Here is a 7,837-nt window from a genome sequence, read left to right on the forward strand (position 1 = left end):
TCACTTAGCAGTTAATTTCAGTAATCCGGGCAAGAGAGAGCTCGTTTGGATTAAGATGGTGCTAAGTGGAGAGAGTGGGAAGCAGGTGGATTTGAAATTTGTGTGGAAGGAGAGTTAACAACACTTGCTGTTGGACTGGAGGGAGAAACTTCTGATTTTTGGTTTGTCTTATGGTTCATGGTCTTATCATGTATTAAGACAGGGAAGAATGGGAAAAATCTGCTTGGGGGAAATAAAATAAGAAATCAATAATGCCATAAAATACAATGAGAAATAAAGGAATACTCATCAAAAGAAGAACTTTAAAACACTTTATTTTTTACTGACTAAGAAAATTACAAGTAAAAATATAAAGACCAGGTTATGACTAATATAGCTTACTTTGCTTAAACAGATACTTATTTAACTCTATACCACTTCAAAAGAGAATATACCTTTTTTTCAAAGTTTCATGATATATTTACATAAGTTAACTACATATTAAACATGTGAGGAAATGGCCAAAAAATTCTAAAATATAGAAATAGGAGGGACTTTAAAAAAAAATCATACTACAGCAAAACTAGAAATAAATTATAAAATAAAAATAATTGTTCTAAACACTTAATTTAAAAGGCATTTTAAAATAATTCTTGGGTTAAAGAGTATTTTTAAACCATAATGTAAAAAGAAATATATGAAATGCATATGTACATTACATGTAATACATCTGATGAATCTAAACATATACTCAGGAAAACTCATAGGTTTAAAATTTTTCATTAATAAATAAGAATAAAAAGATATTAAGCATTCAACTGAAAAAAATAGAAAATGATCAATACCATGAGTAAGAAGCCCATACCAAAAAAAAAGCTAAAAAAGAGTAAAACAGTAAATCCAAGAGTAGTTTATCACAAATGTCAATAAATGCATAAGATAAAACTAACAAAAGGAAACAAAATTATACCATATTTAAAAACATGAAAATACTAGGGGTATTCAAAAAGTTCATTAAAAAGGTATATTATGAAAAACCTATTCATGGGTCAAAATTATTTTGCACCACAGTAAAGTGATACTAACTTATTATAATGTGTCTGAATGGGATCTAGTTTTAGGCATTAAGAAAGAAAAGACATAAGTTTGAAAAGAGCCCCTATCATAGCGACAAGAATTCTGCTAAATTGAAGCAAGAACAAACATCAAATTTATAGTGAAGCTTTGGTGGAAGAATGGTGAAATCACTGATGCTTTACAAAAAATTTATAAGGACAATGCCCCAAAGAAATTAGCAGTTTACAAATGGAAAAGGGGACAAGACAGAGGTGCCCAGGGAGCATCGTCCCATAGAGGATTGAAACAGGCCCACTGCTACCACCACTGCAGTCTCTGGAACCATTGTCTGGTCTCAGAACCATTGCGTATCACAGAGCAACTCCCTACAGTGCAGCAGTCCTGCAGGTGGTGCATTGCTGCAGCTGCAGGTTCTGCAGACAGGAAGGAGGTGGCTGCAATCACTGCCACCACTATGACTTAACCCTGCTGCCACCAAGGATACCAAAGACATGAGGGATGTCCATGCAGCTGCCGGCACTATTATCACCACACGAGGTAACCCCACTGCAGTTGTGGACACCACAGGGGTGAGGGAGGCAGTTCCAGGGTAACCTTACTGCTGCTGCAGATGCTGAAGATGCCAGGGAGGCAACTATAGCCACCAACACTGCTGCCAATGCCTCAAGGTAACCCTGTTGCTGCTGTGGACACTGTAACTGCATAGGCCACTGTCGTGGACATAGCCAAGTGGGCAACTGCTGCAACCACCATTACTACACTTGCTGCCACCGCTGGCATCACCAGGCAGCTATCATCACCATGAGAGCAGCCCAGTACCACTGGAGCCACTGCTGCCATGCTGCAAGCCTGCCAAAGCCACCATCACAGCCACTGCTGCCACAAGGGCAGCCTGCTACCACAACAGCAGCTTCAGCCACCACTGCCACTGTGCAGGTGGACTGCTGACCACTCAACCACATTGTCACGAGGGGGATCACCAATTGAGTCTAGGGAAGGACAGTAATAGAAGAAGCAACTGCTCCACCAGATGACCACAAAGGAGTGGAGGGGGAAGTTAGGGAGATGTTGGGTGGGGGACATGGAGAATAATGGCAATTTGTGGCAAAGGGCACAGTGATTGTATTGATCTGATGATCACATCTTGGACACAGGTGGTGATGGTCAGCTTTGTGCCCTATGAATATGCATAATCAATAATAAAAAAAGAGATACTAGAAATACGAAAAAATAAGAAAATATAAGTCCACCAAAGGAATACAATAACTGTCAAGTACTAGACCCCAAAGAGCAAGAAAACCTTGAAATGACTGGAAAGGAATTCCAAGTAAAAATCTTAAGGAAATTCAATGAGATACAATAAGATGCAGTTAGACAACACAATGAACTGAGTAAAACTATCCAGAATATGAAGGAGGAAATTTACAAAGAGCTTAATACTTTAAAAAAGAATGTAGTGGAACTCGGGAAACTGAAGGAGTCATTCAATGAAATAAAAAACACAACTGAGTGCTTAAGCAGCAGACTAGAACAAGCAGAAGAAAGAATTTCTGATCTTGAGACCATCTCTTCAAAATAACTCAGGCAGACAAAAAGAAAAAAGAAAAAAGATTTTAAAAAAGGAAGAAAATCTAAGAGAGAAACCAGACAACCTTAAGTGCACAAATGTCCAAATCATGGGTGCTCCTGAAGGAGAAGAGAAAGGAAAAGTCATTGAGAATATATTCAACAAAATAAGAGCAGAAAACTTCCCAGGTATAGGGGGAGACATGGACCTTTAGACTCAGGAGGCTCAAAGACCCCCAAAAACATTCAATACAAAAGGGTCCTCTCCAAGATCCATTGAAGTCAAATTGGCAAAACTCAAAGAAAAAGAGAGAATCATAAAAACAGCAAGAGAAAAGTGTCAAGTCACCTACAAGGGAGTTCCCATCAGACTAACAGCAGACCTCTGAATAGAAACTTGTATAATATATATAAGTTTTTATATATAGGCCAGAAAAGAAAAGGATAAATATCCAAAATACTAAAAGAACAAAAAGCCAACCAAAAATGCTATACCCCAAAAGGCTATCCTTCAGAAATGAAGGAGAAATAGTGTATTTCCCAGAGAAATAAAAGCTACAGGAGTCCTGCATCTGGAATCCAAAAAACTATAGTCACTACCATGAATACACAAGAAAGAAAAAACTCACTGGTAGGACAAAAATGCAAATGAGAAGGAGAAAGAAACTGTACCTTACCACCTCCAAAAAGCAACAAACACCAAAGACAAAAATAAAAGGGAAAGAAAGATATTTAAAACAAAAGGTATTTAAAACAAAAGATATTTAAAACATCCAAATGAAAACTGAATAAACTACCAAGAACAAGACAACACCTTTTCAGTAACAACCCTAGATGTAAATGGATTAAATTCCCCACTCAAAAGACACAGGCTGGCTGATCAGATTAAAAAGCTACACCCAACTATAATCTGCAGATATCTACAGAACATTTCATCAACAACAGAATATACATTTTTCTCATGAGTACATGGAACATTCTCCAGGATAGACCTCATGTTAGATCTCAAATTAAGTCTCAACAAATTTTTAAAAATTGAAATAATTTTAAGCATCTTTTCAGACCACAACAGATTAAAACTAGAAATCACTAACAAGTGAAACTCTGGAAATTACACAAAAACATGGAAACTGATGGAGTTTGGATGTGTTGACCCCTCCAAAACTCATGTGGAAATTTGTTCTCCAATGTGGCAGTGTTGTAAACTGATCAAGTCATGGGGGTGGATCCTTCATGAATGGATTAATGCTCTACCTGGGGGAAGAGGGGTAGTGAGTGATTTCTTGCTCTATTAGGTCCCGCTTAGTTCCCACGAGAGCTCCTTGCTTAAAAAGACCCTGGATCCTTCTCTCTCTCTCTTGTTTCCTCTCTCTTGCTTCCTGTCACCATGTGATCTGCTTCTACCGGCCGCTGCCTGCCACTTTCTGCCAAGAGTAGAAGCAGCCTGAGGCCCATGCCAGATGCAGCTGTCCCAGAATCATAAACCAAATAAACCTCTCTTCTTTATAAATTACCCAGTCTCAGGTAATTCTGTTATAGCAACACAAAATGGACTAAAACAGAAACTAAACAACATGCTCCTAAATAACGCATGGGTTCAAAAAGAAATTCAACAGGAAATCAAAAAATTTCTTGAAACTAATGAAAATAAAGATACATCATACCGGGCTGGCCCGGTGGCGCACTGCTACAGTGCGCCGCTTGGGAGCGTGGCGGCGCTCCCGCCGAGGGTTCGGATCCCACATACAGACCGGCCGCTCACTGGCTGAGCGAGGTGCGGGCGCAACACCGAGGGTTGCGATCCCGTTGCCAGTCACGAAAAAAGACAAAAAAGGAAAAAAAAAAAAAAAGATACATCATACCAAAACCTGTGGGACACTGCAAAAGCAGAACTAAGAGGGAAGTTTATTGCAGAAAACATATCAAAATAATAGAAAGATTAAAAATAAACAACCTAACACAACACCTCAAAGAACTAGAAAAACAAGAACAATCCAATCCCAAAATTAATAGAAGGAAAGAAATAATTAAGATCAGTGCAGAACTAAATGAAATAGACACACCAAAAATGATACAGAAGATCAATGAAACAAAAAGTTGGTTTTTTGAGAAGATAAACAAAATAGACAAACCATTAGCATAGCTAATGAAAAAAAAGAAAAGAGCCAAATAACAAAAATTAGAAATGAAAAAGGAGACATTACAAATGATACCACAGAAATACAAAGAATGAGTAGAAACTATACACCAATAAATTTGAAAACCTGGAGGAAATGGATAAATTTCTGGACAAATACAAACTACCAAGATTGAACCAAGAGGAAATAGAAAATGTGAACAAACCAGTAACAAGCAACAAGATTGAAGCAATAATCAGCAGTCTCCCAGCAAAGAAAAGCCCAGGACCAGATGGCTTTACTGCTGAATTCTACCAAACCTTTAAATAGGTATTAATACCAATTCTCTTCAAATTATTCCAAAAAATTGAAACAGAAGCCATTCTCTCAAACTCATTCTATGAGGCCAACATCACTCTAATACCAACACCAGGCAAAAATACAACAACAAAAAAAGAAAACTATAGACAGTAGCTTTGATGAGCATAGATGCAAAAATCCTCTATAAAATATTAGCAAATAGAATATAGCGACACATCAAAAAAAAATTCTACACCACGATCAAGTGGGATTCATCCCAGGGATGCAAGGATGGTTCAACATATGCAAGTCGATAAATGTGATACACCACATCAACAAAATCAAGGACAAAAATCATATTTTTAGCTCAAGATGCAGAAAAAACATTTGGCAAATCAGCATTCCTTCATGGTCAACAAACTAGCTATACAAGGAAAGTATCTCAATGTAATAAAAGCCATATACAGCAAACCCACTGCCAACATCATCCTAAATGGGGAAAAACTGAGAGCTTTTCCCTTAAGAACAGGAACAAGACAAGAATGCCCACTCTTACCGCTCCTATTCAACATAGTATTGGAAGTACTAGCCAGAGCAATCAGGCAAGAGAGAAACAAAGGGCATTCAAATTGGAAAAGACAAAGTCAAATTGTCACTGTTTGCAGATGACACGATCCTATATACACAGAAAAAAAACATAACTTCTACCAAAACACTCCAAGAGCTCATAAATGAATTCAGTAAAATTGCTGGATACAAAATCAATGCACATCAGAGCTCACTAACATATCATCTTCCATCAGTTAGACTGGCCATTATCAAAAAGACAAAGAAGAACAAATGCTAGTCAGAATGCAGAGAAAGGGGAGCCCTCCTACACTGTTGGTGGGACTGTAAATTAGTGCAGCCATTATGGAAAACAGTACGGAGATTACTCAGACAACTACAGATAGAACTGCCACATGATCCAGCAATCCTACTACTGGGTGTATACCCAAAGGAATGGAAATCATCATGTCAAAGGTATACCTACACTCCCATGTTTATAGCAGCTCTATTTACAGTAGCCAAGAGTTGGAACCAACCCAAATGTTCATCATGGGATGACTAGGAAGAAAAATGTGGTATATTTACACAATGGAATACTACTCTGCCACAAAAAAGAATGAAATACTGCCATTCACAACAATATGGATAAACTTAAAGAAAATTATGTTAAGTGAAATAAGCCATGCACAGAAAGAGAAATACCACATGTCCCCACAAGTGGGAGCTTAAAAAATTAACAAATTTTAAGAAAAAAGAAAGAAAGATACAACAATCACAATAATATGTTGAACTTTCAAAAGGAACGAATGGAACTGAGGTTACCAGAGGTGGGAAAGGGGGAGGGGGAGGGAGGGTAAGGGAGGAATTGGTAAAGGGCCACGAAAAATGATTACATTGTATAATGTTCAGCATACTAATTATACTGATTCGTGTATCACATATTGCTGACAGATGTTGATATTCAACTCTGTACCTGACAGATATGTACAATCAACTATGTTTCAATAAAAAATAAATAAAAAAGAAGGGACAAGACATTGTTGAAGATGAAGCCTGCTGCAGCAGACCATCCACATCAACTGGTGACAAAAAAATTCATCTTGTTTGTACCCTAATTGAAGAGGACCAATGATTAGCAGCAGAAACGATAGCCAACACCACAGACATCTCAATTGGTTCAGCTTATACAGTTGTGACTGAAAAATTACAGTTAAGCAAAACTTTCTATTTCATGGGTGCCAAAACTGTTATGCCCGGATCAGCTGCAGAGAAGAACAGAGCTTTCAATGGAAATTTTAAACAAAGGAATCAAGATCTTGAAGCATTTCTTAGAAGAATTTAACAGGAGATGAAACATGACTTTACCAGTATGATCCTGAAGACAAAGCATAATCAAAACAGTGACTACCAAAAGGTGGAAGTGGTCCAGTCAAAGCAGAAGCAGACCAGTCAAGGGCAAAGCTCATGGCAACAAGTTTTGGAGATGCTCAAGGCAATTTGCATGTTGACTCTCTTGAGATTCAAAGAATCAACATTTGCTTATTATGAGAGTGTTTTCAGAAAGTTAGTGAAAGCTTTAGCAGAGTCCTTCTCCATCACAACAATGCTTCTGCTCATTCCTCTCATCAGACAAGAACATTTTTGTGAGAATTTTGATGGCAAATCATTAGGCAATTACCTTACAGTCCTGATTTGGCTCTTTCTGACATTTTGTTTCCTAATCTTAAAATATCTTTAAAGGGCACCCATTTTCTTTCAGTTAGTAATGAAAAAAGACTGCATCGATATGGTTAATCTTCCAAAACCCTAAGTTCTTTAGGGAAGAACTAAATGGCTGGTGTCATTGCTTAGAAAAGTCTCTTGAACTTGATGGAGCTTGTTGAGAAATAAAGGTCATATTTTTTATTTTTACCTTTTAATTCCACTTTTCTCACAAACTTTTTGAATTCCTCTCATACACTTAAGACAGCATTAGAATAAATGAGAAAAGCTGGTCTAAACATACAAATTTATAGAAAAATTACAAAACTTGGGTAAGAGAAAGTTTTAAAATAATTATCCTCTAGTTTCTGTCCCTAATTTCCTTTATGACTCCAAGCCACAGATAATTTCTATGTGATTTGAGCTGTTCCAGATGATAAAGCATTCTCCATAATGTTTTAAATGAAGTCAGCAAAACTCTAAAAACATATTTTGCAATAAGAATAAAAAGGGTAAAATTTCCGTCCAGAATCACTTCTAAATATTGA

This window comes from Galeopterus variegatus, unplaced genomic scaffold (assembly GCF_000696425.1).
Source record: "Galeopterus variegatus unplaced genomic scaffold, G_variegatus-3.0.2 Scaffold1937, whole genome shotgun sequence".
NCBI classification, from domain to species: domain Eukaryota; kingdom Metazoa; phylum Chordata; class Mammalia; order Dermoptera; family Cynocephalidae; genus Galeopterus; species Galeopterus variegatus.